This window comes from Sesamum indicum, linkage group LG5 (assembly GCF_026168435.1).
Source record: "Sesamum indicum cultivar Baizhima isolate 11 linkage group LG5, ASM2616843v1, whole genome shotgun sequence".
Taxonomy (NCBI): domain Eukaryota; kingdom Viridiplantae; phylum Streptophyta; class Magnoliopsida; order Lamiales; family Pedaliaceae; genus Sesamum; species Sesamum indicum.
In genome coordinates this window covers 7,150,966-7,176,277 of record NC_142661.1, presented here as the reverse complement: position 1 = coordinate 7,176,277, position 25,312 = coordinate 7,150,966, and the positions used below count along the sequence as shown (strand labels likewise).

The 25,312-nt window shown below is 31.1% G+C and overlaps 3 non-coding genes across 3 annotated transcripts; all 3 read left to right on the top strand.

Annotated features, from left to right (window-relative positions):
- Positions 1-481: 481 nt before the first annotated feature.
- On the top strand, positions 482-599 carry LOC148788067 (U5 spliceosomal RNA). The gene has a single exon (XR_016065655.1). It is a non-coding gene; the product is annotated as a U5 spliceosomal RNA (small nuclear RNA).
- Positions 600-918: 319 nt separating this feature from the next.
- On the top strand, positions 919-1,114 carry LOC148788066 (U2 spliceosomal RNA). The gene has a single exon (XR_016065660.1). It is a non-coding gene; the product is annotated as a U2 spliceosomal RNA (small nuclear RNA).
- Positions 1,115-1,325: 211 nt separating this feature from the next.
- On the top strand, positions 1,326-1,486 carry LOC148788065 (U1 spliceosomal RNA). Its single transcript, XR_016065656.1, has one exon. It is a non-coding gene; the product is annotated as a U1 spliceosomal RNA (small nuclear RNA).
- The last annotated feature ends 23,826 nt before the right edge of the window (positions 1,487-25,312 follow it).

The following is a 25,312-nucleotide window of genomic DNA, read 5'->3' as shown; positions in this document are numbered from 1 at the left end:
TAAAATAAATAATGAATTATGTAGAGTCAAAAAATGATTAAGACTAATACTGAATACTGGGAGAAAAATGATGAGGATGCTGAATATTATTGTTCATATAATAGTACATGAGGGAAAATTAAAACTTGTATTGTCTCTTACACTCACAGCTTCTGGAAGACACATTGCCTGCAGCTACAGTAGTGTTCTATTTCAATGAATATATCAGAATAATAAGACTAATTTTCAGTACGTGAGAGAAAATGTTGATTGAAACCAAACTATGCACAGCCTTGAGCATTAATACAAATGAATTAACAAGACGCAGACGAGGACGAGACAGGAGAGACGAGCATCGAGGATGAGGAGGAGACGGGCATCGAGGACGAGGAGGAGACGGGCATCGACTAATTAATTTGTTCCCACATGGAGAAAGCATAAAGGGTTGGCAGATTTAGTAGCATAGAAAATGTTAATGAGGAGATGTAGAGAGAAATTAAGGAGCCGTGAGGTAAGCACAGAGCGAACTATTCTTTCGCCTTTTACTATAGAATACCGTGCGCTTGCCTCATTCAACGGCATGCTCTAATTTTTGGAGGGTCGGACACTGTAAAAGGTTTCGGCCCCTATAATATAATATATGTTGGAATTTTGGGTCTTATAAGTTGTTATAAGAAATTGCTGAAACATACATACATATTATTCAGTAGAAATGGAAGCTGATTAATGCTGCTGCAGCAGCAGCACATAAATAGAAATCAAATGTGATAGCATCACAGATATTGATTTCTTTTTCTTAACTAATTGCAATTGCACTTAATGAGGTATATTTATGGTCAGCTTAAAAATCTGATTCTGACCTCCCTCATCGGAAATGAACAGAGCATACAGAAGGGTTGTGTGTGCTACAAAAGATTAGGCTCCCGCACTGAGTTAATCATACCTTTCTCGGCCTTTTGGCTAAGATCAAGTGTAGTATCTGTTCTTATCAGTTTAATATCTGATACGTGGACCATCAGTCCACATGATATTAAATTAATTTTTCTAGGGGGAGAGCCCATCACAGCAGCTTGCTGCTGGGGCTCTCAAGCGTCGCCTTGGTGTTGCACTATTGCCTTGGCCTGGCGCACCACACCAATTCTAGTCTACATATCTTACTCTTCACTAAACAGAAACCTAGAGCATCATCATCATCATTGTCAATGTGAGATCGAGCAGCAGTAATTCATTTCTCATTAACAAACTTTAAATTAGGTTTTTAATCCACATGCATCCCACATCGAATGAGCATTGTGTGACTAGTAGGAGAGGAGCGCATATTAGCCAAAGGAATCCCAACTTGAAACATACTTACCTGGACGGGGTAGATGGGCGATCAAGAAGGCCCATGGCCTAGGTTGGTGACCTCCATTGCACTTTGGAGGGGTGCTCGCCTAAGGTCTGTCTAAGTGGTGGAGCCTACGTCATAATTTGTGATAGTTGGGGCTTGCGTTCGCGCAGCCCCCCACCCCAAATCATACTATCAAACATCTATTTTGCTCGATACAGTTGTTAAGAGTTTTTATTTGGATATTATTGGAAAAATGAATTTAGTTTCATAGAATTTTGAATTTCCATAATTCCACAATTTGTTTACCACTTTATAACTATTTGAACAAGTTCCTTCATAACTTGAAAAGAAAGGGGAAGAACAAAGTAATCATCGGGGCGTCCATTGTCCAAGCATACATTATCGAAAAAATTGGATTGTTTACTTCCCACCACTTTGAGCTGCACGCTCTTTGCAAGTGAAGCAGGCATGATAGAAATGATGATCTTACAAGGATCGATGATAGAATTCAACGGTCTATTTTCAACCATCCTTGTCGAGCAAGTGTTAAAGAAGAGATGGCTCTATGGGTTCAAAACGCCACATCATCGAGACTTATGTGTTGTGCAACTATGAAGTAGTCACGCCATATTACGAGTAAGAATACAAGTACTTTTGCACATTGTGATTGTGAACATATATAAATATGTATGTAATTAACGCGATTTGCAAACACGTAATTCTTAATGAATTATACGAGCACCACCATTCTGAGGACCCAAATAATTGATCAACTGATTGTATAAGTTGATGACTTTGATTTTTAACTATGAAACGATGAAGCATTCTTATACTTCAGCTTGATATGAACTGCGGGTTTATCCCGGAATTAACTACACGGACAACAAGTTCTTGAATTGTCATTATGGGGTCCTAACGTAGAGGTGATGATGTTCCCGTATTAGTTTGTGAATTGCCACAATTTTATCATTCTGAGCGCCACAATGTCGGCAAGTCAACTATGAATAGTGGGTAGTGTGAGAAACTCATCATATACAGACACAAACAGTGACTTCTATAGGACTCTCAAAGAGATAATTCAATTTGATTGCCACTTATTTCGGACTTGCATGTGGTTCTGTTCTAGTTTCGTTGGGTAGATCCGGTCAGAGGTATGAATTTACATCCTTATTATCACCTCGTTGTATTAATTTCAAAAAAGTGTACCAAAAAGACGAACCTATTCATATTAGCACAACAAACAGTCCAAGTTTACTGCAAAAAGTATCCAAGCATAAGGAGAAACAAAGTTGATTGGGTGGTTGTTTGCAAAACTAAAGGTCAAGCAGTAGTTGATGACTCTCGATATGGACTGATATCGCATATCAGTCTGATCATAAGGAAGTCTTATCTATTTAGTAAGTTGCTATAGACAAATAGTCGTACAACATGCCTGAACCAGATGGTATACAACTAGTCGTTGACCTTTTAATGAAAGTTCAACAAGGAGCTGGGACATCCCGTTCATACCATGTTAAATCCGAAGTTGAAGATGATGAGGATGAAGAAGATTCTTTTGATGGCTATGAGACTGGAGTAGATGGCCAAAAGACGTAGGAAATAGAATTATATTTGGCAGAAATTGTTTGATTTTTAAGGGGAATGCTACAAAGAAAAGTTTTAACATTGCCACGTCCGAAATTTGGCAAAAAATGCAAATTTTGGAACAGTTTTTTTGTAATGCCATTCCCAATGCCGTTACAACTTATTTTGATTGCAGAAAAAAATAAAAAATTTTATGGGTGTCCATTTTTTAAAAATTCATTCCAAAATGTATAACTAGAAATATGCAAGAATAGTTCCAAAATTTTAAATAAACCTGTTACAAAAGTTATCATCTCATACCAAAAAAATTTGATGGTTTATATAACAAATCCATTCCAAAAGACGTAGGGAACAGAACTATATTTAGCCAAAAATATTATTTCTTGTTTAGAATACTAAATTTTGGAACAACATTTTTTTTGAAAAAAAAAAAAAAAAACCAAACCATTCCAAAGCAAAATTTAACTGGTGCCATGTCCAAAATTTGGAAAACAATTTAAAATTTTGGAATGATTATTCTATAATTCCATTCCAACTTATTTTGTTTGGCCTAAAAACTAAAAAATATGGCGAGTGTCCATTTTTCAAAAATCCATTCCAAAATGTGTAATTAGGCACTTCCAAATATTGAAAAGCAAGAACCGTTCCAAAATTTTAAATATATCCATTAGAAAAGTCATCATGTCATAACAATCCTTGTTCGATTGAGCTCCCTACGAATAGATTCTGAGAACAGAACAAACGTTAGGCTTGCCGGGTAGCTCCTAGCTAAAGCTCTTCGATGCTTAAATTAGAAAATGGGGTCGAAAGCGATTAGTGGAGAGCGAGTGAGATCAAGAAAATGTTTTCAATGCACTTGCCAAAATATTCATAAATGCTAGTATTTATAGTGTACGATAACGTATGGTGTGGCGCCACGTGGCATTATCTAAGTGTCCTGGTGTCAGATAATCTGACGGTTATCCAAGTGGGCGGCTCCATGGATCCGGGTCAGGCGACCCAACCCGCGTCTTCATGCGCGAATCATGTCTTTAACTGCAAATTTCTTATAAAAGTAGGGGTATTTTGATTTTTTAGAAATTACCATCGTCACATAAAGACTTAATGTAAAACAACATCTTTAGTCTTTTCTGAAATCAAAAACTCCGTGTCTTGATCTACAACAGCTAGTGAATATTCATTTAACAAGTGTAGAGCGCAGATTAGATCTCACAACATAATGCGAATCAAGCAATCACCATACCTTAACCAGAAAATAAGGAGTTTAGCCGGACATGTTAATGGAAGAACATACTAAAAAGTGGAATTCCTTTAATTTCAGTTATAAAATAAAAATAAAAGAGAAAGGATGATCAAAGAATTCTATAGAGTTCCAAACAATCACGAACTCCTTCGAATGAAAAGACCCGCCCTATTTATAATAAAAGTCTCCTACGAATCTAGACGTAGGGGGGGATAAATAAATGATTAATTCTAAAAAGGTAAATAAATCATAAGAGATATGCTTTAAAGAATCATTTGTAAACCTAAACACTTCAATCCTTTTTCTTTTGCGGAAATTACTCATTTTCCTCTTTCACCCGAGTTGACAACTCCATTGAGCGTGGGCACGCTTAGTCAATTCTGCAGAAATTTTCTTGTAATCTCCTTTTTCTTTTTTGATGCCTTCAATTTCGATTTTAGCTTGATTTTTGCCATATTTGCCTCATATCTTCCTTTTTTGCTGAGTTTGCAATAAAATCACATAATTAGGGATGTTTTGGCTTAAAAAGGAAGATTAAATTGCTATAAAATTGTGACAATTGCAGAGTTATCAAATACCCCCAGACTTAGCTATTTGCTTGTCCTCAAGCAAAATCAAGATGCATTCAAAAATTCCCTCCAAATTTTGAACTACTTAAGGCAATTTGTAATCATGTGCAAAGTAAATGACATACTTTATGAAGGAGATAATTCAACATGTATCAAACAAGTTTTCACGTGATGACCATTATCAAAACCAATCGCATAAAACTAGTGGACTATTTTCTCTCCACTTTCCATTCTCTCAAGTGTATATATGGCTCAAGTGTATCTCTCGACACTTACTACGACAATGCTTCACCATAGGCTTGCCTATACAACACATCTCCACCACTTTTGAAATATGCACATATATGGATCAAAAGGTCTTTAATTTTGGTTGTAATGGGGCTTTGGTTTGGGGTAGGATAAAAGGACAATGACGTTAAATTCCAAGAAACTAATTAGATCACCAAAAAATTTGAGTGAACAATAATTCTCTCCTTTCAGACCAAATATTTTAGAATAAAATTACTAAAATAAACTAATTATGTAATACTTTTTAAGCCACATTTGGTTAACTATTTAGATGCAAGACATGCTTATTTTAGGTTTTATTTGATATTTTTCATATGTCATATTTTAATTTTATGAGAAACTAAGAACATATATAATAACAATTATATCGTTTATAGAAGTGTGAGTGCCGTTTTCTGTTCTAATATTTTTAAATTTTCCATCTCGCCGTGTCCGTAGGCACACATCATAGATAACTTAATAGTATAGACAGTGTTTATCTATGATTTCATGCCATTTTTTTTCTACTTTTTCTTTTGGAAAATGGATATGTGTGGTGATGGTTTAGGAGTAGCATTTACACATTTTTATATTTTTTTTACAAGGATCGATAATTTACATCGTAGATTATTAAAAAGATCAAAACTTGTAAACTTACATTTTATTCTATTATATTAGAGATAATAAAAATATTCTACAACGTACATAGTAATTACATGTCAAATCTCAATTTATATTTTAATCTATCTTACAACAAAAAGTGTTCACTTTACATAATAAGTGATTTAATTTATTCTCATCAATTCTTTTAGCATTTGTATTTTACTCTCCAAATAATTTTCTTACATGACAATTCATTTAATTGATTTTCATTCGTCATCTAACCTATTTTGATTTGTTAAGTCATTTAACTAATTCTCATTTATATGTAAATGCGATATATTATGAATATAATATACAAATAAATTATATGATTAATAAGAGTATCTGTGTAATGTCAATAATAAGTATATTATTTTATATTTTTATCCTTAAAAAATAATAGTATTTAATAATTAATGAATGAATTTTAGAATATTGAATCATTCTTTTAATATAGTAAAAAGAGAAATGCCCCTTAAAATAACTAAAGAAAAAAATTGATCATAAATTCATTTTGGTTTATGATAATTAAAAATGAATAATTCACAAGATCACTTAGTTTGAGGCATAATTTGATCTATAGTTAAAGTAATTAAAAAAGTATTTAATCGATCCAATGAATTTGTTTAATGGAATTAATTTAAGTCAATGAAACTTTTCTTTGAAATAACCAAATACTTTCTTAATCATTTGATTGATATTAAAATAGTTTTATTGTTTTGTATGAGCCTAATCAAAATTTTCATTGGACAGCCATGTCAAAAGCTTTTGGAAAGGGAAAAGATGTTGAAATTTAAAATTTTCTTTTTAATTATAAATGTTGACAAAATGATAAGAAAAGAATAACGAGAAAATTGACTGGCTATAAATCAATTATTGAGTTGTTTAAAGCGAAGCAAAGATCTCCAGTTCTTCATCATCCATTTTATTTGGAATTTCATTGCCCGGATCTGATTGAGTGCCTATTAAGATAAGAGCATATAACAAAGATAAGAGTTTAAAATTCAACTAAATCAAAACCAATTATGTTGGTTAGAAATGAATATGATTTAAAATAGAACATTCTACATACCTTCTATTTTCTTTTCTATCTCAGTAACAACGTTGACATTTCTTGTATTACTTCCACTTTCATCCCAACCTCTATAATCCATTTCTAATATGCATCATGAGAAAATGACATAATAGTTCATTCATTTTCTATAATCTTCTATAGTTGAAAAGTTAGAAAATAAAACATATCCACATAAATTTTGGTCAAAGATAAAATGGATTTATAGATTTTGGATTAACTTGTTCCAGCACTATATCATTCCTCCGACAACTATAGAGTATAAAAGTTGCAACCTCCTTTAAAGAGCGGAAGTTTTGAGAGACTCTATCATGAATATAGTATTATTACATGAAAATTTGGTAGAAGAATGTTAGTTATATTACATTAGTTTTGCATAACTGAAAAATTTATAGATTATTTAGGTAAAGTATTAAACAATTATTACCTTATCACTTGCATTTGATGCATTGTGCTTTCTCTTTTGTAATATCCAACACTCTAATCGTTCCTGTAGGGATAATTTATATCTTGGTTGGATTTTTATTGTCTCAATAATTTCCGGTTCAGGGTCCACGTCTTGTTGGAGAGGAACTTTCTTCACCCTTACGTCCAACTTGTCTTTATTATCTTATACAATTATGTGATACATGTCCCTTTCCCCTACTTCAACCTGCCATACATATGTATGTTAGTGGAGTAGACGAGTTTATTTTATAAATTCTAATATCATATTTTTTAGAAGAAGAAACATAAAAGTGCATAATAGCAAAAATGCGCGTGATTGCACACTAACATCTAATCTTGTTTCCTTTTTTATAGTGCATGAGGGGCTAGAGACAAGTAAAGTGATTGCATAAGCTTTCTACAAACAAAGTATTATATGTAGATTAAAGAACAAATAAAAAATTACCAAGAAAATAATTAAATTTTAGAATAAAAAGTAATAAGATGAGATAAAGGTTACTTCAGTACTGAAAATCAGTAAATCATAATAGCAAATGGATTTATAATCTTCAAATGATTTGGATATATAAACCTAGCTTGCGTCCCAAAAATAAAGAATTACTACTGTTTTAGTTTTATTGGTCATAGGGATCTCACATTATATCTTGTAATTGAGAAACTTCCACCAAATTAATGCTAATTCAATGGACTAAACACATGGTTTCTAGTCGCTGATTAAGATGCCTAAAGTGTCGGGCTCAAGAGGGACACAACCTAGGATTTGATGGACCCAATCAAGAAAAGTTGGTTGGTCCAATCCTGGGCTCATTCCAAATATTAATACTTAGGATAGGCCCAACCCAATGACCTAGAACCTCCTAACCCTGGGTCGAGTTAGCGGGCCGACCTAATCGAGCCACTTATTTTTTTTTTAGTAATACATGAACTATAATTTTTATTTTATTCTTGTTGCTTAACTATTCTATATTTTTTATACTTTCGAAACTCTAAAAAAAGTTTTACCTTTATTCTTCTACTTCTATATTAGTACCACAATTCACTAAAACTCATTGTTATCTTTTCAAAATTGTATTTTAAATCTTTTTTGGGCTTGCCATTATTTAAGTTTATTATTTGTAGCTAGTTGGTTAAATTGTTATTAAGTTTTTTATGCAGTCTTAGCTACTTCTTTTTTGTAGTTTTGATTTTTTGTTTGGTTTAATTTATGATTTATTTATTTAAAATATAAGCACAAATTATTTAATGTTGTTCAAAAAAGTATCTCATCTTCATTAAAAAAGAAAGGAAAGAAAGCAGGCACAATCAGATTTCATTTGATTATTGCACTTTCTCTTCACCACTGCTATTGCACTTTATCTTCATCCCCCGTTTTGTGCTTAATTTAAAGTATAAAAATTAGTGCTTTCAAAGATGAGTTTAGTCACTACAGCTACTGATTATGGTAAAAAAAATATATAAAATAATAAGGTAAAAAAAGAAAGACAACCTTTATTTAGCATGATTTCTGTAGCCTCAAGAATGGGTTCCACATGAATTTATTTTAAAACATTTATCAAATAAAAAAGTTGAATTTCTTGTTGAACCCTAATTATGGAAAAAAAATTCTTAATATATTCAAAAATTAAATATTTATTTTTTTAACTTTAACAGGAAAAGAAATTAATTAAAAATAAATTGGAGAAACAAAAAGAAAAGTAATTAAATCTGTACCTGAGGCTCCATTAATCTTGCTGGCAGAGCACAAGGGATGGGATCTGACGATAGCACGTCACAGGAATCTTCACAAGGTGAACTTGAATTTGGGTTGGATGAAACAATCCGGCCAAAATCTTTAGTGTATGTTCTTGAAGAATTTTGTTGGCAAATTATACAACAATGACGAATTAACAAATCGATTCAAAAAAAAGAATTATAGAAGGAAAAAGAAAGAATCAAATGATTGAGAAAAGGAATAATGGAGTTGCTTGGATAGAATTCATCTTACATTTATGGAGTTTTAAGCCATTTCTTCGATAACGAAGGAATCAGATGTAATGTTCTTAGGGCTCTCTGAGCGTAGTACTTTATGGACTTCAACAGTGTTCTGCAGTGAGTGTGTTGAGAGAGATAAGCAGTGAGCAAATCTGAAGTGTGAGTGGTTGAGTGAGAGAGTGTGAGTAAATGTTGTGAGTGTATGTGTGAGTGTTTCAAACAACAGAGCTCGACAATGGGTAGCAGAAGCGTCGGAAGTTACATTCTGTCTTTTTCTCATAATATTTTCCTGTTAATTTCTTCTTTGTTGGTTTGTCTTTACTTAATATTATAGTAATAATTAGACAGAAAGAATTTTTAGAAAGAAAAGTATATATTGATGCTATCTATGAATACAATACAATAAATTATTTTCTATATTAGATTCGTCCAGAAAAGACAAAAAAAGAAGAGATAATATTTATGAAAAGTAATTAAAGAGTTCATCAATCTGTACGTATTGTTGTATTGTAATCAACCATTTGTCTTTACAAAATTCTTTTCTTGCAAGTTCAATCATTTTGCGTTTATTGAAATTTGACAATACTTTTAACTAAGGATCTATTGAAATTCGGTTCCAAAGGCTGGATATTAGAAAGAAATATATGTGCAGATGTGTTTTAATCAGAAAAATGTAATTAATGGTTTGATATATAAAGATAGGTATAGACTAATGTCACTTACTTGGTTCATAATTTTAGTGATTATTACACTTTGAGGATTGGATTTCATTGATGAACTGTAGTCTAGTAATTTAGGTTTGAAATTGAATTGCAATTATATTAAAGTTATACAGATAAACGAATATGTGTAAGAATTTTTTGCACCAATTTATTTGGTTCTTTGCCACCATAGAACATATCACTTTCAAATATTTTGAAAAGAAAAATCAATTAACACTTTTGAATCCATTAATCCCTATATATATATATATATATATACACATATGTATAGTAGACCCTTAAAAAATCTAAAAGAATAACAAAGACTAGAGGGTTGGAAATTACAAAAAATAAAGCAACTTCTTGAATATCCAACCCTCTAAGGCTGATTATCCTCTAAAGCTTCTGTAACGTCTCTAGCAAAGCAAACAAAATTATAAACACTTTTAAGTAAGAATTAATTTTTTTAAGAAAATAATATTAATATTGTACCTACTTACCACCATCTCAAACGCCCTCGACCCGCTCCAGCCGCCGTCCACGTTTTTCTTGTAGCACCTCTCCAATAATTCCATCTGCTTGGGGGGACGACCGACTTTTGGCTCCTGTAGAAGAAAAAAAATTTAGCATCTTAGTTATAAAATAATGGTGAAGCATTTAAAATACTATTATTTACTTACCAACTTTCTCTTGTGCATGCTGATAGAAGAACACCCCCCCCCCCACGATACAGAATTGAGGACGCCGTACAGTTCGCCGCATTCTTTGAGGACTCCCACTGGAAGTCCACGTTGGCCCAATACGTCTGGAGCTGGAGCCAGGCATTGTTGGCCAGCTAGAGTGGCTTAACCAGACTGGACAGGAAGACAGAAAGTATCTTTCGAAATTACTTATCGGCCAACATGTGGAACAAAGAACATTGACTCATTGTCACAGTCTCACTAGTAGGTCATCTACAATAACAAAATTAAATAAAATATTAGTAAAATTCATTAAATAGTTAGATTATTAGATAACATCAAATTAATTTAAAATTGATTACCTGCATGCTCTTCAAACCAGAAATGTTGGTACTCTGGCGGCACCTACCTCAAACTTGGCGACAGGTGGGGAAAATGTCCCCATCAATACTGCATTGATGCGCACGTGAAAGCAGCGGCCGAATCTAAAGGAACATGCTATATTAGACATTTTCAATATAAAATAATACTAAAATAAATGGATAAAAAAATTTACCTCGCGTCATCGAGATTGGTTTACTGGGTGCGCTAATGGTGGGGGGACTGATGGTAGTGGTGGAGCAGCCACCGGGGTGGCAAACTGCTATATCATCACATTAGCTGCCGGTGCAAATAGATGCTCCCAGCATCATCTGGAATCTGCGGGGCGGGGGACGGTGCGGTCGTTTCAGGTGGTGTGGGTGGTCGAAGAACTGCTTTCCAACTTGGGAAGCATCCGACGAAACTAGTAGAAGTGGCGGCCACGACCACGACCACGTCCTCGACCATGTGGTACAGGAGGCATACCACTAAACATGATCTAAATAAATTATTGAGAAGTATTAGTCTAAATTTTACGAGTATTGACAATAATATATAAACAAAAAAGAATATACTAATTCTTACACATCGAAAATATTATCATGAGGTTATGATTATTGTACTCATTAATTATTTAAAAATATATAATTCTCTTGTGCACATATATAAACAGGCCAAGTATTGTTGTAAGCTTGTTTCGCCTATCACATGAACTTTTTATTGTAGTATTCGTTATATTTATCCATTTTAATCTATCAACATTGTTTTTGTTCACAAATGAAGATGGATAAACATAAAAAGTTCTACTGAAAAAATTCAATTAATGGGCTAAACAAGAAAGGCATGCGTGATACGTAGTTACCCAAGAACTATACATTTTTTATTAATTATTGGATATTGTCCTGAATTTGTTTTCTATTTCTAATGATTATGTAATTGTATTTTAATTTGAAATATTACCTTAATAATGTTATTGTTGACATTATTTTGTTAATAATATTATTATTGGATTATTGGTCTAATTTTGTGATTATTGACATTATTATGTGAAAATGTTAGTGTTGGGAATATTTTCCAATTTTGCGATAGTTGACATTCTTACATAAACAATGTTATTACTGGAAATATTAGCCTACTTTCTGTGATTATTGACATTATTATGTAAAAATGTTATTACTAGGAATATTGATGTAATTTTTGTGATTATTTAGATTACTATTTAAAATTGTTATTATTGGAAATATTGATCTATTTTTTTTTATTATTTACATTATTATTTTAATAATGTTATTATTGGTATTAACTATTGGTCTAATTTTTGTGATTGTTTACATTATGATGTAAAAGTTATTTTATTTGAAAATATTGGTCCAATACTTTCTATTATTTACATTATTATTTAAATAATGTTACTATTGAGATTATATATTGGTCTAATTCTTTTTTGTTATTTCCATTATGATGTAAAAATAGCCTATTTATAAAATAAATTGCACATGTATACAATAAATTTCACAAAAACATTAAGAAATATGATATAACACACATAAGAATTTCATAAAATTGCACAAATATACACTATACAATTACTAAATTTCACAATAATTGCATAAATTGCACAACTATACAAATAATCGTGAAAAATTACACAAAAATTCTATAATTGTAGACATTGACAGAAAATTTTTAAAAATCACCCAAAATTAAGAGAGAATTTTTAAAATTACCAAAAAAATTATGAAATTTTGGATAATTACATAAAAGTTACAAAAAAAAAAATTAAAATTTTCAAAAATTTACAGAAAATTATTAAAATTGCCAAAAATTATGAATTTTTTTACAATTTCAGAAATGTATTAAAATTTTAAAAAATTACAACAAAATTAAGATTTTTTTTTTAAATTTCCAAAAGTTTTTTAAAATTTTTTATTTTGCAATAAAAAAAAAAATAAAATATGTAGAAAAAACCCTATCAATCATGTTAATAATTAGAAAAAAGTAGACCATATAATGTTACTCTTCAAATTGTTATATTACATGACAGTTCATTTAATTGATTTTCATTCGTCATCTAACCTATTTTGATATGTTATGTGATTTAACTTTCAACATTAAATCATTTCAATTTTTGTGATTTTTTGTAGGATATATATGATACGGGAAAACATAGTAAATGCCATATATTATGGATATAATATACAAAAAAATATATGATTAAATAAGTATAATGTGAAAAGTAATTAGTAGGAATAAATGTGAATATTGTGAAAAGTAATTAATAAGAGTATATGTGTAATGTCAAAAGGAGTTAATAAGAAATAGTAAGTATATTATTTTAAATTTGTTATCCTTAAAAAAGTATATTGATTGATAAATTTCTCTTAAACTTATTGGTTCCGCACATAATAACTAGAAAAAATATTTTCTCATAAAATGTATTCGAAGTTCTAAATTAAATTGAAAGTTTAGATATTGTTCAAATTGCATGGTTGCGTCTTACAACCAAAAGGTCACCAGTTTGTGTTCTATAAATATGGGTATTTTGGTCTAAATTTATAGTAGTTTCTTACGTTAGTAATTTTTATTTAATGTATGCTTTAATTTGAAATTATTTATCTATATATACCGACAATTTAATACATTGTTTTCAATAAAAATAAATCAATTATATTTAGGTTTTCATGAATCACAAGTATTTAATAATTAATGAATGAATTTTAGAATATTGAATCATACTTTTAATATAGTAAAAACATAAATGCCCCTTAAAATCACAAAAGAAAAAAAGTTGATCATATTATTACATTACAGGGATTATAAGGATTCACATGAATAAATTCATTTTGGTTTATGATAATTAAAAATGAAGATTGAATCAAAAATTGACGAGATCACTTTGTTTGAGGCATAATTTGATCTATAGCTAAAGTAATTTTAAAAAAGTATTTAATCGATCCAATGAATTTGTTTAATGGAATTAATTTATGTCAATTAAACTTTTCATTGATTTAACCAAAATAAAAAGTAATTAATCATTTGATTGATATTAAAAATTAGTTTTATTGATATTAAATTAATTTTTCATTGGACAACCGTATCCAAAGCTTTTGAAAAGGAAATAGATGTTCGAATTTAATGTTTCCTTTTCAATTATAAATGTTGACAAAATAATAGGAAAAGAATAAAGAGAAAATCGACTGGCTATAAATCAATTATTGGGTTGTTTAAAGCGCAAGCAAAGATCTTCAGTTCTTAATCATCCATTTTATTTGGATTTTTATTGCCTGAATTTGATGGAATGCCTATTAAGATAAGAGTATATGACAAAGGTAAGAGTTGAAATTTAACCAAACCAAAACCAATTATGTTAGTAAGAAATGAATATGATCTAAAGTAGAACATTCTACATACCGTCTATTTTCTTTTCTATCTCAGTAATATTTCTTGTACTACTTCCACTTTCATTCCCAACCTGAATATTGTGGAAGTTTTAATATGCGTCATGAAAAAATGACATAATAGTTCATTCATTTTCTATAATCTTCTATAATTGAAAAGTTAGAAAATAAAACATATCCACATAAAGTTTGGTCAACGATAAAATGGATTTATGGCTTTTGAGTTTACCTGTTCCAGCACTAAATCATTCCTCCGACAGCTATAGAGTATAAGAGTTGCAACTTCCTTTAAAGAGCGGAACTATTGAGAGACTCTACCATGAGTATAGTACTATTGCATGAAAATTTGGTTGAAGAATGTTAGTTATATTACATTAAAAATTTACAGATTATTTATGTAAAGTATTAAACAATTATTACCTTATCATTTGCATTTGAGGCATTGCACTTTCTCTTTTGTAATATCCAACCCTCTAGTCGTTCGTGTAGGGATAACTTGTATCTTGGTTGGATTTTGTTGTCTCAATAATTTCGGGTAGAGGGTCAACGTCTTGTTGGAGAGGGACTTTCTTCACTCTTACGTCGAACTTGTCTTTATTATCTTATATAATTATGTTATACATGTCCCTTTCCCCTACTTCAACCTGCCATACATATGTATGTTAGTAGAACAGACGAGTTTATTTTATTTTATAAATTATAATATCACATTTTTTAGATAAAGAAACGTAAAAGTGCATAATAGCAAAAATGCATGTGATTGCACACTAATATCTAATCTTGTTTCCTTTTTTTTAGTGCATGAGGGGCTAGAGATAAGTAAAGTAATTGCATAAACTTTCTACAAACAAAGTGTTATATATATATTAATGAACAAATAAAAAAATACCAAGAAAATAATTAAATGTTAGACTAAAAACTAATAAGATGAGATAAAGATTACTTTAGTACTCAAAATCAGTAAATCATAATAGCAAACGGATTTCTAATCTTCATATGATTTGGATATATAAACCTAGCTTGCGTTACGTGGAGTGAAGGAATCACACCAACTCAAAATATAAGATATACTACACATCCAGTTAAAATAGTCAAATGCTTTGAAGATTACATTATTGTATAATTATGTTACAATCCTATGTAGTCTTTATTGGATATATAATTAATTATACAATAGCTTTGCCTTTTAATTCGTTAGTCTTTTTCTTACTTTCTCTTATCATACTTATTTTAGTTCTCTTGAAACAAAAGAAATTTGTGCAGTTATTATTATGTTAACAAAATTTTTATCATTATACCACTACAAGAAAATAGGGTATCAGAGACAGAATGAAATCCGTCTTTATCAAAGATGGATTTAGAGACCGAATTTTTTTATGATAAATTATTAATAATTTTTGTTTAGAGACGGTATAGAGTTTCTCTAAAGTATGTTATAATTCGTCTCTGTATCTGTATCTGATACTATTAAATGATTACTTCAAAAATTGGGATGAATGATACTTAATTTTTTTGGTTATTTCCATCTATGTTTTTGTAGCTAATTTTTTCTTTAATTCAGCCACGGAAATTTCTGTCTATGATGTTGTAATTAGGAATTTTTTTATTTATGAAAATAATAATTAAGTTGTAAAATTTTATATGACACATAGCCATGACCGAAGGTCATGGGGGATCGAAGAAAATAATAAAAATTTAAATCCGGCCATGAGGCGGTAGGAAGAACCGACCATGTAGGCGGAATGCACAACAGTAAAAAAGTAAATCCGACCATGTAGGCGGAGTGTACAAAAATAAAAAGGTAAATCCGACCATGTAGGCGGAATGCAAGAAAGAATATTTTTGATTACGATAAATATAAAGAGAAACGAGTACCATAAGGAAAGGCTGAGTTGGGAACCTTTTACATAAGTTTAAACTAATAGGTATGAATTTTGGTCAGAAAATACCACACTAAAGCCCCAAATCAACGCCAAAAATTGGCAAAACCGGGCAGCGATGGCAAGGCCGACCTCATTCATACTCATAATTTAAACCGACGACCCAGAGAGCCTTATCATTAAGTTCTCTCAGTTTCTCCTTATGTTTATCAGTAATGAAAAATACTCTTTTTTTTTTTTTTTTTTATTACATATATATATATATACATATAGCCATGCTATCTCTGTTATACTTGGATAATTCAGCAGCAGCAACTTAGCCTTGCATTAGGCTAACAAAAACAGAAACAAGAATGGAAATAACGAATGCAAAAATTTAAATAAGAAAACTTACAGGTGGCTTCTTCTTATGCCAAATAGAAAGTTTTTATAACTAAGGGAAAGGAAAGAAATTACAAGTGGAAATGCCTCAGCTTCAGCACATGAAGGCTTCGGAGGGCTTACAGAAAAGGGGGGAGAAGGTTCTATTTATAACCAGTGGGTTCGGACTTGAAATCAATTCTTCACGTCCGCATGGCCTCCATCTGCCAAGTGTCCTCTCATTTTCGCCAGGTGTCCTCTCATTTTCGACACGTGTCATTCGGTCAAATTTTGTTGACTTGCCATGCTGTCAGTTCATTTCTTCATGAGTCTGGAGAAGCTACTTCCTTCCGACTCTGATCCCGACTGCTTGTGATCTTCTTTGTCTTCAGATGATTCTGAAATGTCCATTTTTGATTTTCCTTTAAGTGTCTCCCGGATTCCTTTAAAAAGATTGTCAAGGAATTCTTCTTGAGAAGATTCTTCAAATGGATTTTGAGCTTCTCCAGCGAGACAAGAAAATTTATTTTCCCCATTTTTGCTTGAGGTCTCCATGGGAGAAGCAATTCCCGAAAGATTCTTTTTCAAATCATTTTCCATTTGTTTGAGGTATTCCTCAATCATCTGATTTTTAGTGATTACCCCCTTCTTATTCAGAATTCTCTGGGAGATATGCTCAAAAGGATTAGAAGCCTGATTCTCTTCCTTTTCTGCAAGAACTTTATATTCCTGCAATTTTTCCTCCATCTCATTGATGATCTCTTGACCATAGTATTTCTTGGTCTCGGGATCAATTTGCATTAGCTTGTTCCAGAATTTCGAACAAAACCTCCTTTTTATGCAAGGGATTTTCTGTAGGGTAATTCCTACCTCTGGCAGCCATTTCCAGATCCACGGGATAGAGAATTCAGTGAAAAAATAGAGTGAAGCCATTCCTTCTATCCATTTCCTTGATTTTTCTGCTTGTATTATTTTCGGCGAATAATTCAGCCATTCTGTATAATATTCCTGGAAGATTTCAGGAAGAATAGTAATTGATGGGCCGAAGCTTATCCACCATTGGTATACCCAATTTGGTATCTCTTGTTGAAAAACTAGTGGACAAATTTTGAAAAACCATGTATGTTTTCTTTTATAATTTTCATAGAGGAAAGCCTTATTGAACGCCTCAACATAATCCCAGTAGTTAAATTTTATTGTATTTTTTAACTCTGAGTGAAAGTATTCTTTTTCCCCTAAGGGGTTAATTCCCCATTCAACAGCAGTGATGAATTTTTTGATTACTGCTTTGGAATAATTGAACTCCTTCCCATTGCTAGAAAATGTGTGATTAATTTCAACACTTAGGGTAGCCTTAAGGATATATTCGTAATGTGCCCTAGGCTTATAGGACCCTGCTGGAAAAGATGCTACATTAAGATACCTCTTCATTAGGTACCATGGGTCATTTTCCCACCTCAAGTCATCATTTTCAAGGAGTATAATTATCTCGTGGTGTTCGCTAAATTTGTAATTAACCAATTCATCTTCATCTTCCTGCAACAATTTTGCATAAGAGGCTGATGATTCATCAGTCGTTAATTTCTTATGTTCCTTTTTAAATTCAAGGAACTGTTTGAAGAGTTCATTCTCTTCTTCAGGGATGTTATTAAATTTTCCTATTCCTGAAATATTTTCTCTTACTAAGGCTCTATTCCCATGCCTGACAATATCACCGGCTCGGAACCTACCTCCTCTCTGATTAGAGGAGGAATTTCTTCCTCTTCCCCTTTGGGGGAGCATTCCTGAAAAACAAAGATGATTCATTAGCCCGCATAAAGACCAGCAATTTGCTGATGGTATAGCAAATTTGCTATCCAAAGTTGTTTCATACGATTTTCTGCAGTGACATTTGCATCTGGGAATTGTATGAGAATATCAGAAATTACTTCCTTGACTTTATTAATTCGTTTTCTGATTATTTTTTGAATTCTTTTTAATCTTGTCTTATATTCAATTGGTTCATCCCAAAATTTCCAATGGTAAATAGGCCAATGAACTCCATCCATAAAATATCTTTCTCCTATGACCATTTCTTCAATCCAACCATTTGGAATTGTTGAGGAAATATTCATTCCTCTAAATATTTCATTATCAAATTCATCCAGATTTATTTCCATCAATATATTCTCTTGAAAGGAAATCAGGGAGACTATTTGTCTCTCCTTTAATATATTCAATGGAGAAATTAAATGGGGCAAGATGTGCTTGCCATCTAGCAAACATTTGTTTAGAAACATCATGTTTAAAATCTTTATTAAACATAAATTTAGCAGCAGAACAATCTGTCCTAATAGTGAATTCTTGATTAAGTAAATCATCTTGAAATTTTAAAACACATTTAACAATTGCAAGAACTTCTTTAGCAACCGTAGCATAATTTCTTTGGGCTGCTTTCCATTTTCCTGAATGGAATCTAACTAGGAATTCTTGTTTATTTTCATCAATTTGTTTTAGTATTCCTCCAAATCCAATTTCAGAGGCATCTGTCTCAATAATTTTCTTCCAATTTGGATTAGCAAGAGTTAAACATGGTAATGATTTTACCTTTTGTTTAATTAACCTAACTGCTCTTGTATGTTCATTAGTCCATTCTGATGGATTCTTCTTAAGCCTATCATACAATATTGCTGTATCTTGGGCAAGGTTCTTATAGTAGGGGGCTATATAATTTAGACTGCCTAGAAATCTTTGTAGTTGAGTTTTGTCAGTAATTTTATCAGGAAATTTATCAGCGAATTCAATGCTTCTATTGATGGGTATAATCTCTCCCTTTTCAATATGATGGCCAAGAAATCTGACTTTTGTTTGAAAAATGCTCATTTTTGATTTTGATAAAACCAAACCATTTTGGATAACTAAAGTTTTAAACATTTCTAAATGCTTAAAATGGTCCTCAATACTATTTGAGAATACTAAGATATCATCATTATAAACAATGATAAAATTAGAGAATTGATTAAAAATATCATTCATAATATTTTGGAATTCTGAAGGAGCATTTTTTAGTCCAAATGGCATAACATTCCATTCATAATGTCCAAATGGGACTGTGAATGCTGTTTTGTATCTATCTGATTCATTTATTTGAATTTGCCAATATCCTGATTTCAAGTCAAATTTTGAGAAAATTATTGCCCTATGTAATCTGTCTAACAAGTCCTTTTTATTAGGAATCGGATACCTTATCCATTTTAAGACTTTATTAAGAGGTTTATAGTTTATTACGAGTCTAGGTTTTCCTCTTTCTTTTTCTGCATGTTTGTTAACATAAAATGCAGTACATGACCATGGTGACTTTGAAGATCTAATTAGTTTTTTCTCAATTAAAGAATTAATTTCATTTTTACATAATTCTAAGTATTCACTATTCATTTGGCATGGTCTTGCCTTAGTGGGGATGTTCGCTTCTGAAAATTCATTTTCATAAGGAAGGTTAACAATATATTTTTTTCTATGCCAAAAAGCATTGGGATGTTCATCACATATTTCTAGTTCAAATTTATTTTGGATCATTTTAATCTTCCCTTGTAATTTAGGATTTTTAAGTAATTCATTTATCTGTATTGAATTTATTTCCTCCTTAATAAAGCATATTTGGTTAGTTTTAGATATTATTAAATCTTTTATTTCATTTATAACCCTGTCTATTGGTTGGGTGATGAATTCAAATTTTATTATTTCATTATCATAGGTTCCTATTATACCCTTTTCATTAATATTTTTTATCGGAAAAATCTTTTTAAGGAAAGGTGTTCCAAGGATAATTTCATTAGTTAAATCTTTTATTAGCAAGAAGCTTGTTGGAATACATTTTTTATTATTACATATGTAAGCTTTTGGAATTTTAAAGCTTATATTTAGTTTTTGGCCATTGGCAGATGATAAAGAGTGGGTCGTTTTTTCAAAACACCTAGTAGGTATAAGGCCTTCTTTAATACAGTTAATATCTGCTCCACTGTCAACAAGAGCCGTAAATGTTTTCCTAAAATTGTTATTTATTAAGAGGTCAATTTTGACATTCCATTTTTGACTAGTGACTATTTCTAAAGTGGATAAAAATTCTTCCTCGTATTTTTCTTCTCCTATTTCCCTATTATTATTTTCTTCTTCTATTTCTTTATTCTTACTAATTTCAATCCTTTCAAGTCTATTAGTAAGAGACTGATTGTATTTTTTAATATTCTTTATCTCTTCTTTTAACTTTTCAACTTCAATTTTGAGATCCTCTATAGTAGAGGGGTTATCTTTAATGGAATGTTTTTCATTAAGTAATTTCTTGACTTCAGCTATTGTATATGGTTCAAAGGGTTTATTAATAGTCCTATCATGAAATGGGATAGGCTCAGATGTGGAGGCATTATTACTATCAATCTTGCTTAGGATAATGTCCCTAACTTCAGGATCCTTTATTTCCCTAAGTAATTCAATAATATGATTATCTGTGAGAACATTTATTTTTCCCATTTCTTTAAATTTTGCCATTAATTCATAAAATTCTTGATGTGAATTATCTTCCTGCCTACATGAGCAAGATGGCTCTTCTTCTTCAGATTCAGAAGTGGTTGATGAATATTCAAAATTCTCTTCGATATTTTTAAGTTCATTTTGCTCTTCCGATTCTTCTGATTCAGAGGATTCTTCTTTTTCTGAAAATATTACATTGAGTATTTCTTGTTTTTCTTCTTCTTGTAAATTAAGATTATTAATTTTCTTTTTCAGCCTTCTAGCTTTTTTGTTCCTGCATCTATTAGCAAGATGATCTGTTTCTCCACAAACATAGCATCTTCTTATTCTCTTTGTGGTATTATTCTTAGCCTTCCATTCATTCTTTCTAGCTAAGTCTTTTTCTTTATTTATTTCTTTTCTAAATTTTCTCTTTTTGTACCTTTTTTCCTTAAACCTCGAAGTTCTATTCCTAGAGATTTTTGATTTATCGGATGGTTTCATTTCCATCCCAAATTGGGCACAAAACTGTCCTAATTGGCTTTTCTCTGTCAAATTCTGTCTTTTAATTTGTTTATTTAATCTAATTTCGTTGCATAAATTTAATCCTTCCTGAATGCAGGTTCCAATTAACTTCCCATAAGTATATTGATTATAGTTTATGTGCAGGTCTCCTTTTCTTAGGACATTTCTAACCCTTTCTGCAAAAAGATGGGGGAGGCCGTCTATAAATTTAGACTTCCAATGAGAATCATTTGACTCTGGGAGTTCCATTACTCTACTGAGGAATACATCTTTGTACCATCTGAATGAAGTTAATGTTTTACATTTTAAATTCTGTAAAAGTGTTCGAATATTTTCACTATTATCTGACCATCTTCCTGTAAAATGCTCAACTATGTTTATGGCTAATGTATAAACTGCTTTCTCTTCTGAGATATTATTTTCAATTTTTACTGTATTTAATATTTCATCTTTATCAGTTTGGCTGAGATAATTATCCCACCATCCGTTTAATTGGCCAGTAAATCCAGCTATGATCATTTTAGCAATAGCTTTATCGGAATTATTATTTCCTTTACAAATAGTACTGTACATCATCATTCTATGTATAGTATTATAAATTTGTCTTTCTGTAAATCCATCAATGTTCCATTCATAAATTTGTTTCCCATTATAACTATTTTGGTCAATTATCTCTTGTTCTTCATAAAGGACATCTTGGGGTGTTGGCCTAGGATAATAAAATTTGGTTTGCATTGGCTTCCTGGCGAACTTTTCTATTTTGTTAATTTCCTCCATAAATTCGTCTTCATAATCCTGAGGATCTCCTTCATTATTTAGAGTATTTAATTTTAGAGTTTTAAATTTCTGATCTAATAGCTTTTCTAGGTCTCCTATAGGTTTTAAATTAAAGCCTACAATATCTGGGGGTGGTTGTATTGAGGGTCTTGCGATAATTTCTCCTCTTGTCTCTTCAACTATTGTTTTAGTTGAGTTAATTTCCTTTTGCCAATTCTTTTGCCACTCCATGATCTTATCTATCTTATTATTTAATTCCATAATTTGTTCTCCTATAACATTTAAGTACAAGTTGGCATAATTTTGCTTCTTTAGTAACTCATTTATTTCTGTTATTGTAACTATTAAGGTGTTATCTTCAATTAATTTGGAAAATGCTTTAAAGTTAATCTCAGTTTCATTAGAATTCATTTTGAAAGGTTGTTGAGGGGGAAAGACATTATTAAGGATTTTCCCGTTTTCTAGGAAATATTTTCTCTCTAACACATTTAAATATTGTTTTGAATATTTGGTTATAAACCATGGAACAAAGGTAACTTTCTTATTCCATACAGATAGTTCCTTATAGAATTGGTTTGAAATCTCATTTTGTTTGTCAGGAGGGAAATTTTTAAAAAACCATTTTCTAAAGGGTTCCCACCTTTTTTTAGAAAATTCTTCCTTAATTTCTTTTCTAGCCAGGGATCCCGGACTAAAGTCGATCATGTCTGTATAATTCTCCAATGGAATTTCATAGGCAATTATGTCTTGTGTATTCATTTATAAACAAAAATTCGTTTCTGAAGTTAATTCTTCATTTAGCTTAGGATCCTTATATACTCCTTTAACAATATTATTTGGTTGTATCCTTATTTCTTCAACCTTATCATAGTTTGAGCTATTAGTTTCTTCTCTGATCTGGGATGTGGATGCTCTAGATGGGGTTGTCACCTCTATTGGTGATATATAAGACATATTAGAATATCTTGAAGAGCAACTTCTTAAATATTTCGACTGATTAACAAAATCTATTATAACATTCCCTTCTGGATTTTGTAATATATTAGTGTACATACTTTCAGTATTACTTCTAATGGGGACCTCCTTCTCAATTACCCAATGTTCTGGAAATTCTACTTCGCTCCATTTTATTTGTCTCCTAGTATTAATTCTTGAATTTTGTAAATTTGTTTCAAAGAATACTGTTTGTTCAAGAGTTTTATTATCTTGTGTCTTACAATTAGGATTGAGTGTATGGAGAAGCTTATAGTAAATTCTATAACATATACATATTAATTCTGATCCAGGTGTATAATTATATCCATGGGTCTTAACATTTAACGTTAGTGCATCAAGTATATTAACATCCGACATAGATAACTGTAGATTTGGGTAAACATTAAAAAACACTGGCCCATGGGCTAGACTAGATTGGATTATTCCTATTAGAGATTTCTTCCAGTCTAAATTTCTGGCATCTCTTAGGGCAGCTAAAAAGCTTTCTGGTAAACCTTCTAATGTTAGAGGCTTAAAGGCTATTTGAACAAGACCAATATGTAAAAATTTATATTCTTCTTGGTAATGCCTTATATCCATAGAATCCAAAAGTTTTATTACTTTTTCGTCATTATCAAGAGAGATAGATTCTTCAGTAGTTTTTACTACCTGTTTAGTTTTCCAGAAATCAAATCTTCCGAAATTGTAAATTAATCTAGGATTTACTTTAGGAATTGTCCATTTATTTAGTTGATCTAAATTCCTTGGGAGTTCATACTCCTCTTTTCTTGCATTCTTTACGTGACTGCTATTATTATCAAACAAGTACTGCATATTAAGCAGAGAGATAAAGGACTGCTGAATTATCCAATATAACTTCAACAACATGGCTGATACCGGAACCTACCTCCTCTCTGATTAGAGGAGGAATTTCTTCCTCTTCCCCTTTGGGGGAGCATTCCTGAAAAACAAAGATGATTCATTAGCCCGCATAAAGACCAGCAATTTGCTGATGGTATAGCAAATTTGCTATCCAAAGTTGTTTCATACGATTTTCTGCAGTGACATTTGCATCTGGGAATTGTATGAGAATATCAGAAATTACTTCCTTGACTTTATTAATTCGTTTTCTGATTATTTTTTGAATTCTTTTTAATCTTGTCTTATATTCAATTGGTTCATCCCAAAATTTCCAATGGTAAATAGGCCAATGAACTCCATCCATAAAATATCTTTCTCCTATGACCATTTCTTCAATCCAACCATTTGGAATTGTTGAGGAAATATTCATTCCTCTAAATATTTCATTATCAAATTCATCCAGATTTATTTCCATCAATATATTCTCTTGAAAGGAAATCAGGGAGACTATTTGTCTCTCCTTTAATATATTCAATGGAGAAATTAAATGGGGCAAGATGTGCTTGCCATCTAGCAAACATTTGTTTAGAAACATCATGTTTAAAATCTTTATTAAACATAAATTTAGCAGCAGAACAATCTGTCCTAATAGTGAATTCTTGATTAAGTAAATCATCTTGAAATTTTAAAACACATTTAACAATTGCAAGAACTTCTTTAGCAACCGTAGCATAATTTCTTTGGGCTGCTTTCCATTTTCCTGAATGGAATCTAACTAGGAATTCTTGTTTATTTTCATCAATTTGTTTTAGTATTCCTCCAAATCCAATATCAGAGGCATCTGTCTCAATAATTTTCTTCCAATTTGGATTAGCAAGAGTTAAACATGGTAATGATTTTACCTTTTGTTTAATTAACCTAACTGCTCTTGTATGTTCATTAGTCCATTCTGATGGATTCTTCTTAAGCCTATCATACAATATTGCTGTATCTTGGGCAAGGTTCTTATAGTAGGGGGCTATATAATTTAGACTGCCTAGAAATCTTTGTAGTTGAGTTTTGTCAGTAATTTTATCAGGAAATTTATCAGCGAATTCAATGCTTCTATTGATGGGTATAATCTCTCCCTTTTCAATATGATGGCCAAGAAATCTGACTTTTGTTTGAAAAATGCTCATTTTTGATTTTGATAAAACCAAACCATTT